Genomic DNA, 12,054 nt, shown 5'->3' on the forward strand with positions numbered 1-12,054 from the left:
ACGGAGGATGTATTGGATGTCGCCCATTGTCAGTGCGAGTTCGCGGCCGTTCGGGTCGGTGTGTTTGTATCTGCAGAAACTGCTGTGGTTGTAAAAGTGGTTTCTATGCGTACGGGGTGTGCCTTGTGCTCTGCTATGTCTGCTAGCTATCCAAGGGTTATGTTTGTGTATTTAGGTGGCCAATAGCCGTTCGTGATGATGGTGTCCCGTGTGTCGCACCCTATCCGGCATTCGACTGTGATGTATTTATTAGATGATGTGTTGAGGTGATACGTGTCAATTTAAGTAGCTGCGTTGTGTATGGATACGTAAGTGGAGGTTACGATGGGAATAGAAACGCCCGTGGAGGATCGTTCGTCGTTGTGTGTGATGCTGGGTTGTGTGAATACTTTGTGTCCTGGGAGGGTGATTGATACGTGTTTTCTCAGGGAGGATGATGTCTGGCTGACACAATATAAACACCTGTATGTATTGTGTGACGACCCCATTCTGTCGAATACCTCTGGAACTTCATTGTAATATGGTTTACGCGGCTTGTGCCGTTTGGGCGCACTTGGGTGCGGTGGCTGCGGAGGTGGGGGTTAAACACCTTGGTCTATGTCAACCGCCATGCTGTCTGTGTTGTACAGCGCTCCTGTATAAGTAATTCCGGCTCATCGTTTTCGTTGTACGTGTTTGGCGTCTATGGCTTGTTCTAGCTTCAGTATGGTGGCTTCTTGCTCGAAACAGTAAGCCAAATGTTGGCTTTGCCTGACAATTTGTTTGTTATATGAATGCATCGCGTCGTTTGTTAAAACGTTGCACGTGTTGTGAGTTGAACTGCCGACATGGCGCCTACTAGCTTGTTTACTTTGATTATTAGGGAGCCCAGCTTTACCTCTACGAGGTGCAAGAGATAAAATGTGGTGGATGCTGTTGCGAGGGATGCAGGTTCGGAGTATGGGAACGTTTAGGTTTGATTAACTTCGATGTGTTATGTCGTAAAGGGGAGGGGAGGGTGGGAGATGAAAGGATATGTTTCAGTATGGAGGAATGAGCATTTCCATTCCATCCATACTCCCATTCCGGTAATTAAAATTTTCAATAATTCTTTCCTTTACATCTGGTAGGAATGAAGACACTGCCCGATTCCCACTCCTGGATTCGCTGAACGGTTCTATTCCATCCCTTTAATTTCTAAAGCTAAAAGAATGGCTCTTGAATCCTACAAGTACTGAATTGTGCTGCCGGCAAAAGCAGCATAAGTATGACGTTGTCAAACGCAATGAGACCTGCAAAAATATTCAAAACGCATCCCCAAAGCACTAATTGAGCCATGGTCGTGCAAAGCGCTTGGTAACATTTGGTGCCACATTGATCGCGCGATCAAATCATAAAATGCTTGTGAATGGCGACAAAAATAAGAAAAAAGTAATTTTCTTTGCCAACAGATCATTGGCCTTTCACTTCTAAAAAATGCGGGTGAAGCGTGTTTGACATGGCATTGAAATGTCTTGCTTGAGGTTGGCGCAATAAGACGCTATCTTCCTGTCTTCTTCGATGAACACAACAGTACCGCTTGTATTACGCTCTCACGAGCGACGTCGCGTGTACCTGCCCTGAATTTCCATGCATTGCGATAGAAACGCAAAATCGCTGAAAACGTCGTTACGGTGCCAGCACAAGGGACTGTGTGGCCGTGGTACGAAACCGCCTTAAACCCTATATATTTACGGTTACTGTATGAATCTCGAAAATTTTTAATATATCCAATCCAATTCGTTATTTGTCTTACAGGTGGATACTGGAAGGGTTTCAGGACTGTAGGATGGATGAGCTACTAATGTCCCGACATTATTGATTTATTACTGAAAAATAGATTATCACAGCTCATTATTCAGATACGTATTAGTAACATCTTATGCTTGTGTGTCCGAAGTGTGTACTTGCAAGTCCATTAAAAATGCACGTCATGAGCTCTCAGTTTCCGGCATTTTACGGCGACCAAAGAATATCTTCCTTATTCCCCATTCAGTGCGAATAAGTAGTGGAGGAGAACACGGCAGATCTAAATGAAGTGAATGCTGCATAAGGTTGACTATAACGGCACCTATACTCCGCCCCACGTTGCGATAAAGTGTATCGTCCGCTGCAGCCCATCGTAAGGTGACCGATGTGACCGCGGTTGTGATCGTACATAGTCCCAACAGCCGCTTAGTCGCGGCCTGCGACGCCTCGAACAACATCTAATCGGTCTACAACTTTTCAGTTTTTCTTGCTTCACTGGGGTCGCCACTTTCCTCGAAGGAGCATGAAACAGTCAGACAATCACGCCGTCAGTCACCTTGTGTGCAATTATGCTGTTCCTAGAGCCACAATAAACGTGAGCTAGCGCTTGTGCCAGCAGGTGGTAGGTGATAATTGAAGATCAACACAGATCGCAAAAAAACAAGCCCGTTTCATTCCTGCTTCATTCAGGAACAAAAAGGCATCTATTCATTCCCATTGCATTCCACCCAGCACTGCTGCCATTTCATTTCAACTCCATTTAGGGGTCGCTGAAGTATGTAATGCTTCCGGAATCATTCCAACTCCGGAATGGCGACTCCGCAACACTGATGAGTTTAGCGGCAGCAAGCTCGGTCGTTTTGGGCGGCGGGGTGCTGGTTTCTTGACCGGTTCATTGTAATTTCGGGTGTGGTGCTTTAGGTGGGGCTGCGGGTTTGTCACGCGTTCGGCTTTTGCTTCTGTTTTTTATCGGGCTTTGGTGAGTGTCACAGCCGCCGTGAGTGGAAAATCTTGGCCATGCCTGCGGGGCTGATGGGTTGAGAGGTTGGAGACAGTAAAATTTCTGCTGCAAGCCTCTGCCTTGGCTGTCTGGCCTGCCTGCTGTCGGGCTGGAATGGTAAGTGGGCGGATGGGTCTCCTCTGCAATTGAGGCAGTGTGGTTTAGAGTCGTGAGATGTGGCACGGCATTGACCCGATGAGGAATTTCTTGATGCCGGTGAGGCACGTGGTAAATTGTGTTTTGTTGGGGCAGACGTCGGCACGGTGTCCGATCGCACTGCAGAGCGTGCAGAATATGATGCTCGGCCGGGAAGTGTAGTCTCATAGACACGCGGTTCATGAAGGCGTAGTGAAAAAGCCATGTTCCTTCGACCCACACCAATATTGTGTTCGATGTGCCGATCCGGCGAAGGTGCAGCAGCTTGGCATGTTCTGTTGTGAGGTTCTTACGAATTTATTCTCCTGACACTGACGCGAAACATTCAGGCATAGTTCTGCGAGCGCTAGACGGGGCAATGAATTTGTATGTTCGATTTTCATACAATGTGCCTTGGATTCTTAGTTTCTAGAGCCAGGAGCTTAGTCTTGGCGAAAGGTTTGTAAGGGTCGACCGCAGGAATGCTTTGAATTGTCCGTAACTTTATGTGCAGTACGTGTCTTTTCTCTCGATGGTGTTAAGACGAGCGGTACTAAGCGCGCGTCGCGCGTCAGTTCCAAGCAAATGTGGGTTCACTTTGGTGATGTTGATGTCGAATAATTGGACTATGATTGTAGTGGTGTCGGAATGACGCGGTGCCGTGCTGACAGTCTGCCATTCGACGGGTTTGAGATGGTTGATTTTAATGCTGTTGATATTGTCACGACTTTATGTCCAGCACAAAAGAGCTCGGCGTCGTGGAAAAACAAAAACTTTCACTTCTTCGCTTCAGTGTCAAGCCCCAGCGGAGTAGATGAAAAGCAATGTACCCAAAAAAAAAGCTCACAGTCACGCGATGCCACGAGCGCCAGACGCTCGTGCGACCGGCCCGTGCGTCTGGCGTGTGGCACTGCCCGATGTCACGTGCTTATCTTAATGTGATAGGTTGTGCCATCTGCCGGTGTGTCTAGCGCGTGGCACGAGCGCCAGACGCTCGTGCGACCGGCCCGTGCTTCTGGCGTGTGGCACTGCCCGATGTCACGTGCTTACCTTAATGTGATAGCTTGTGCCATCCGCCGGTGTGCCTAGCGCGTGTCACTGCCCTCCCCTTCCGATGAAGCATCGTCTGGATGCTTAGACAAAAATAAATGAAGAGTGAGAAGTGTCTATTCTCTGGCGTAGTTAGGCTTTAGCCGGACCACGTGGACGACCTCTGGCCGTGCGGAGCGTCGGAAGGAAAGATGTCCACTATCTGGAATGACTTCGTATGTGAGGTCACTCAGGCGACAAAGAACCTTTTAGGGGCCGAAGTACTTTCGCAGAAGTTTTTCACTGAGTCCTCGACGTCGGATAGGTGTCCAAACCCATACTTGATCCCCCGGTCGAAATCGGACGTCCCGGCGGCGCAGGTTGTAGCGGCGGGCGTCGACGAGCTGCTGTCGGCGGGTTCGTACTCTCGCCAGTTGACGAGCTTCTTCTGCACATTGCGCGAAGGTATCTGCGTCGGCATCTACCATGTCCGGGAAGTGAGGCAGCATGGCGTCCAGCGTAGTCGTTGCCTCGCGCCCGCAAACTAGTCGAAATGGCGTGAAACCCGTTGTTTCCTGTGGGGCCGTATTATATGCGAACGTGATGTAGGAAAGAATCTCATCCCATGTCTTGTGTTGGACGTCCACGTACGTACATGCACAGCATAACGGTGATTATCTTGTTGAGGCGCTCTCTGAGGCCGTTAGCTTGTGGGTGATATGCTGTAGTTTTTCTGTGAGTCGTCTGACTTAGCCTCATGAAGTCTTGCGTTAGCTGAGCTGTGAATGCGGTACCACGATCTGTTATAACCACTTTTGGGGCACCATGACGCAAGACAACGGTGAAGAACTTTGCCACCTCTAATGCGGTCCCTTGGGGGAGTGCCCGTGTCTCGGCGTACCGTGTCAGGTAGTCCGTCGCAACGATGATCCAGTTGTTGCCTGAGGACGAGGTTGGAAAAGGGCCCAATAAGTCCATTCCGATTTCTTCGAATAGTGCTGTCGGCGGGTCAATTGGCTGAAGAAGACCTCTCGCGAGTGTGCGGGCAAAACCAAGGTGTCCCGACGTTGGCTCGTGGTGGCTGTCGTAAAGATTTTCGTCGCAAAGGGTGGTCGGAATGACAAGAACGTATGAGGCCGCGATTGGCTGGAAATTTTTCTTGTACAGAACACCGTCTTTTAAGCAAAACGAACCTTGACTTCGAGAAAATGCGGTTGCCACAGGCGTATCACGGCCTTCCAGGTGCTCAATAAAAGCACAAAGCTCGGGGTCTGTTCGTTGCTGTTGAGCCATGATCGCAGTGTTAATAGCTCCGAGAAAGGTGTCGTCCATTCCATCGGCTTGCGGAGCAGGGTCAACAGGAGTACGAGAGAGACAGTCCGCGTCGTTGTGTTTTCGCCCCGACTTGTGACCGACGGTGATTTCGAATTCCTGAAGTCTGAGGCTTCAGTGCGCGAGACGCCCGGAAGGGTCATTTAAGGTGGCTAACCAGCATAGAGAATGGTGGTTGGTGACTACTTTGAAAGGCCTCCCATAAAGGTAGGGGCGAAACTTGATGGTGGCCCAAATGATTGCGAGACACTCTTTTTCCGTGGTCGAATAGTTAGTCTCTGCTTTAAACAGTGACCGGCTGGCATATGCAATCACCCCCTTCGACTCCATCTTGCCACTGGACTAAAACGGCTCCGAGGCCAACGTTGCTAGCATCAGTGTGGATCTCGGTCTCTGAAAGCTCGTCAAAGTGTGCGAGAACTGGTGCCGACTGAAGGCGACCTTGAAGCTATTAAAAATTAAAAAGCACACTTCTGCTCTTCCGTCCACGTAAACGGGACATCGTCACGCGTGAGTCGACTGAGTTGTTCGGCGATTTTAGAAAATCGGTCCACAAAGCGTCAATAATAGGCGCACAGTCCGAGAAACTGTCGTACGGTTTTCTTGTCGGTGGGAGGAGGGAACAATGCGACGGCAGAAGTTTTCTCAGGGTCGGGCAGAAAGCATTCTGCGCTCGCGACGTGGCCGAGGAATTTGAGCTCTTTGAATGCAAAGTGGCACTTTTCCGGCTTAAGTGTCAGGCCAGCGGTCCTTATGGCTTGCAGCACAGCTTCTAGTCGATTAAGGTGTTCTTCAAAGCTCGTGGAAAACACTAAGACATCGTCCAAGTACACAAGGCATGTTTGCCACTTGAGGTTGGCAAGAACACTGTCCATCATCCGCTGGAATGTGGCCGGCGCCGAGCATAGTCCAAACGGAAGGACCTTACACTCATAAAGACCATCGGGCGTAATGAAAGCGGTCTTTTCTCGGTTTCTTTCATCAACTTCGATCTGCCAATAACCTGTTTTGAAATCCATCGATGAGAAGTACTTCGCACCACGCACCCTGTACAGAGTATCATCTATGCGGGCAGCGGGTATACATCCTTCTTGATGACCGTGTTTAGCTTACGGTAGTCTACGCAAAATCGTAGTGTACCATCTTTTTTTCTCACAAACACAACAGGTGATGCCCAGGGACGTTTTGATGGTTGTATAACGTCGTCATGGAGCATTTCTTCGACCTGTTGCCGTATCATTTCTCGTTCCTTATGCGAGACCCTGTACGGTGGCTGTCGTTTCGGCGTTGTTGCTTCATCCGTGATGATCCGATGTTTGGCGACAGTCGCCCGGCGCACCTTGCATGACGATGAAAAACAGTCATTATACTTATGTCAAAGATCCAGCAGATGTTCCTTTTCTTTTTCTGGGAGTTCTTGATTAACGTCAAATGTTTTTGGGGAGGTTGTTGTTATCTTGCCTGGCAATGAAGCTTCCAGTGAGAAGGACCCACTGACATCAGCGACGTCCTCAAGGTAGGCAAGGGTAGTTTCACGGGAAATATGCTGGTCCTCGGAGCAAAAGTTCGTAAATAATAACTCAGTTTGTCCGTCGTGGAAATGAACGAGACCCTTGGCTATGCAGATTCCCGTTCCAGCAGAAGAGAAGAGTTCGCCTCGGCGATTCCTAAACAGGCAGTCTCGTCGGTTCTTACAGTCACGAGCATGCTGCTACATGGCGGGAGACAAACGTGGTCATCCGTTACTCGGAGTGGAGAACGGTCTTGATTTCTCCTCTTCAACGCATCGTGCAGTGGAGAATGTGACCATTTGCCTACGTAGGTCTATGATTGTGCCGTTCTCTCCGAGGAAGTCCATTCCGAGTATTACTTTTTTTCAACACTCATTGAGAACGACAAAACTGACGATGAACGTAACTCCTCGTATCTGGATTCTTGCTGTGCACCTGCCGACCGGTGTAATTAAATGACCTCCAGCCGTGCGGATTTGTGGCCCATCCCAGACAGTCATAACTTTCTTCAGTCGAGCGGCGAGATTCCCACTTAACACGGAATAATCGGCGCCCATGTCGACCAGAGCAGTCACTTCGTGTCCGTCGATAACCATGGAGAGGTCGGAGGTAGTTAGTTGATCGTCGCTGTTTGGTGTCTCCATGTCGTCGTCTTGTGCGTCTCGCGTCGTTGGAGGGTCTTCTCGGATTCGGCGGCAAGCAACTTCACCTCCCGAAGTCGCCACCTTTAGTTTCCCCGGCCTAGACTGACGTCGATCAGCTGAAGCACCAGCCGGCTCGTTGAGGTAGTCCTTGATTTCGGGTGGTCGCTGGTCGTAGCGCGGTCGGGGAGCATCAGGTGAGAAGCCCCGAAGTCCCATTTGGTGGTATGGGCACTGTTGGTACACGTGTCCTGCTTCGCCACAGTGGTAGCAGAGTGGCCTGTGATCTGATGTGCGCCAAACCCCAGTCTTCCTTGTCGGCGGGCGCTGTTCGTTAGGGCGTCAAGTGAACTGCCGTTTTAGACGCGGATTTGACGGAGCTTGCCTGGAGAAGTCAATGCGGGGTGCGGAATTCCACACGGCGGCAGCGTATGATAGAGTGCGCGGTTCCGGGGCTCCCTCCTGCACAGGTGTTATGCCAAGGGCGTTTTGAACTTCTTCCAGGATGATTGCTGACATCGGGGCGACGGTGGGTTGAAGTACCGGCGCCTGTAACTTTTGAAGTTCCTCACGGACGACACCTCGAATGAGCTCACGCAGGACGTCGCTGGTGCTACCGAGAGCCGTTACTAGATGTTCTTGCAAGGCAGTCGGCAACTGGCATTCGTACAGCCGGGAGCGCATCTGTAGTGTTTTCTCGATTGTAGATACCTCTGCGACAAACTCAGCCACCGTCGAAGGAGGATTCCTCATGAGGCCTCCGAAAAGGTCTTGCTTGACGCCTTTCATCAGGTGCCGCACCTTTTTTACTTCGGTCATGATCGGGTTCGCACGACAGAAGAGGTGAATCATCTCTCCTACGTACGCGACGACGCCCTCATTGGGGTGCTGCGTTCTTGCCTGAAGCAACTGTTCAGCCCTCTCCTTGCGCTGTGCGTTGGCGAAGGTCCGCAGGAGATGGGACTTGATTTCGTCCCATGACGTAAAGCTTGTTTCTCGGTTTTCAAACCAAACGCGGGCTGCGTCCTCAAGCGAGAAGTAAACGTTCCGTAACTCCAACGAATCGTCCGAGCCGTTCAGTATCGCTACCCGATCAAAATGCTCGACCCAGTCTTCCGCGTCTTCGTAAAGGTCCCAGTGGAAAGCCTTCGGTGTTCGTGGAACCTGGAAGACTATTTGACTCGGGGCAGCATGGGAAGACATGGTCCCGGTGACTGAGGTCTCGGTCCTTGCTGAAGCCTTGTCCGAGAGAAGCCCGAACTCCACTGGTAGGCATTGCTGTCGTCGGCTTAAGCGAACGTCGGTGCTTAACGACGTGCTTCCTTCGATGTGGGCGTCCTTAGCTGGGCTGGGGTCACGGCTGTTCGAGGGTGCCCTAGACGTGAGCATGTGGAGGGCAGTACCCCGCACCTCCACCACTTAATGTCACGACTTTATGCACAGCACAAAAGAGTTCGGCTTCGTGGAAAAACAAAAACTTTTACTTCTTCGCTTCAGTGTCAAGCCCCAGCGGAGTAGATGAAAAGAAATGTCCCAAAAAACAAAGCTCACAGTCACGCGATGGCACGAGCGCCAGACGCTCGTGCGACCGGCCCGTGCATCTGGCGTGTGGCAGTGCCCGATGTCACGTGCTCATCTTAATGTGATAGCTTGTGCCGTTCGCCGGTGTGTGTAGCGCGTGGCAATATCAAGAATTGTTTTGAGCTCCCTTCCCAGCAGGCAGCAGCCGACTTCGGTATACGGAACCTACCCGCGAGCCAGGCGTAACGGGATGCCTATAGTATGCCAAGTCCCGCATAGGTGTGCCCTTTTAGCGTTAAAAGCGGGCTTTGTGTGAACAGTATTGTGCCGCTCGGAAGTTTAAATCAAGTTTACTGACATCCTGGTTTAATTCGCGAGTCTAGTGGATAGATATTCGGGGTCTTTTGTTGAAATTTCGTAGATCACGGTGGGCGCCAATGCACACAAAAACGTCGTCGCAGTCTTACGGAGCTCGAAAAAACTATGTACATTACAGCTTCTAGAAGCGTCCGAACTTTTTTACAAGATAGATAACTTTACCTGAAAGCAGCCAGGTTTGCAACAATCACCGTGTAGCAGGCTGCACTCTGACTATGGCATTGGCGACGCCATGCTTGTGACCCCCAGCGGCCGCCAGCACGGCACCGCCAACGGCCCGCACGTTTCTCACGCAACCTAACCATCATCCTTGTGTTGTTGTTGCAATCAATTTGTAGATGGAAACTTCGCGTATTCAGCGCGAAAGTTCACGCTTTGTGGCCGAAATATCCATTTAGTTTTCCCACTGAGTTTAGTGGGGCGAGTCACATCACGCGACCTATAAATCTAGCTGGTAATTCAGTTACCAGCTAGATTTAGCGGGAAAATTTACGTCTTTTAACGTATACACCTAACCTGTTTCCCCGGTAAATTTAGCGGGGAAATATACGTCACTTGATAGACCAATTCCCTTAACCCATTTCTCTCCTCCCTTCCCTCTCTTTTTCTCTCCCCAACCCTCCCCCCTCCTAGCAACACCTCGTAGATAACCGTAAGTGCTGTTGCTCCAGCATTTTATGCATTATAAAACTTCGAAGGTAAAGGTCCTTGCCAATTTTTATTTTTTACTTCCGGTGGCAGCCTTGCTCACGATTGGTTCGACAGACTGCTTCGTTATATTATAGACACCTTCAACTTTAAGAATATATAACTGCTAAGTGATTGCTGTTCCGAAGCATGTATAGTTCTAATATACATAGATACAATAAGAGGGGAAAGAAATTACGAAAATGATCCCTGGAGAAGGAGAACGAGGGGAACAAAGGACAAGCACAAAACTCCAAACACAGCTAGATGACTGGTGCGCGACCAAAAAAATCCGCCTGGTCCGGGTATCAACACGGGACCTCTCCATTTCCAGAGAAGCGCTCTACCAACTGAGCTAACCAGGGGTTAGACATCAATAAATCAAACAGGTTTTATCAGCTGCCACCAATCTAACACCAACAAGGGTGAAGCTGTCTGTGCTTTATTCCTCTTGTTCTCCTTCTCCAGGGATCATTTTCGTCATCCTTGTCCAGCTCGCTTGCACCTTTGCATTTAATTGCATTATAATCACAAGGAAAACAATGGCTGTGAGGTAACATATTAGAGATTTTAACAAGTCAGTCACGCAATCAAATACCTCCTTTCACGACGTATTAAGTTCGCATTCAAAATTAAAATCTAATATTATTCAACTTTTTATGATATTATCAGTCCTTTCAAGAAACAAAAGAGCCAGAACCAACCATTTACCCGGCACAGGGAGATAAGCAATCAAAGCAATAGTGTGCGCAACATAAATGCCGTATATTAAATAAAGACGACATTGAAACAGTAGACAAAGTAAAACTCTGACCTTGCGATCCACGCAGCTCAACCGGGTCTAGGACAAAACAGACGTGATATTAAATGTGAAGACATCAAAACTTCCAGAGAATGGGCACCTAACTTTGTCTATGGCTAGCATTCGGTAGCATTGTGTCTATCGATACTCGCCCCGCTATTGATCAGAGCGGAGTCCCTCGCGTGCCTATTGTGGGTTCGGGGACGCTCAGAACAAAAGAACCCAGCTATCTGTCGCTGGCCAACCGACTCGGAGACTATCGAGGGGAGCAACCGCCCTCAGGCACGTGGGCGGAGCCGCAGCTGACTCGAGTTATCATCGCAACACGAACCCTAACTCATCAGTAACTCTAATAACTCAGTTCTTTGGGCGTTGTGCTTTGTAAGAACATTTTGTTAGACCAGAATCGGTCAGAATTGGAAAACATGCGTTTAGTTAAACTACACTAAAACAGAAAGAAGGAATTTTTTGTGTGCTTTTCCGTTGCATTTTAGTAGGAAATGATACTATTTTCCGCCCCGGTAAAGGTACAATGATGTAATATATGAAACAACCCGAAACATGCAATATTTCTCCTTTCTCATTCATCTATGTGGGTGATTTCATCTCAACTCAGGCACGGATTTAGGGTCGAATTTTTAATTTTGACGAAAAAAATATATGTTTTGGGGCAATTCCTATAATAAAAGAAGACGCAAACGGTTATTTCGTCGGATTTTTTGTTCTCAAGTTATGGACCGTTGAAGCGGTCAAGGTGGAAATTGATGTTTTTCCAGCCTATCGGAGGTGCCATATTTCACTCCATCCCTTTTCCCTACTTTTTACGCTACATCAATATAACTTTTTGGGAACACTCTAGACATAGGCTTTTTCATGCTAATTAAGCTTCCAGGTCATAACATCCTTAATGATTTTTTTTTATTTGTCAAACCGCCTCTCTGTGACGATATTTGACGAAGTTCAGCAAGCTGTGCTGTGTGACCTAATCAACATAGTTTTATGATCTTTATATCACCGTAAAACGCCAATTATGCTCTTTCTTTTGAGTATAATTTCAATATTTTGCCACAAGTATATATTGCGCTACATGTGCCTGAAAAACGAATATTTCGAAAAACTAGCAAGTTTGGAGTCGATTTTCTAAAAAAACCCACTTTTTATTTTTTTCATTTTTTATTCACAGTTAGTTAATATAGTAGTCTATCAGGAACTACCAACAGAAATTGTAATATATTGTTTGTATGGCCGCTA

Source organism: Ixodes scapularis, unplaced genomic scaffold (assembly GCF_016920785.2).
Source record: "Ixodes scapularis isolate PalLabHiFi unplaced genomic scaffold, ASM1692078v2 PGA_scaffold0__279_contigs__length_252992795, whole genome shotgun sequence".
NCBI classification, from domain to species: domain Eukaryota; kingdom Metazoa; phylum Arthropoda; class Arachnida; order Ixodida; family Ixodidae; genus Ixodes; species Ixodes scapularis.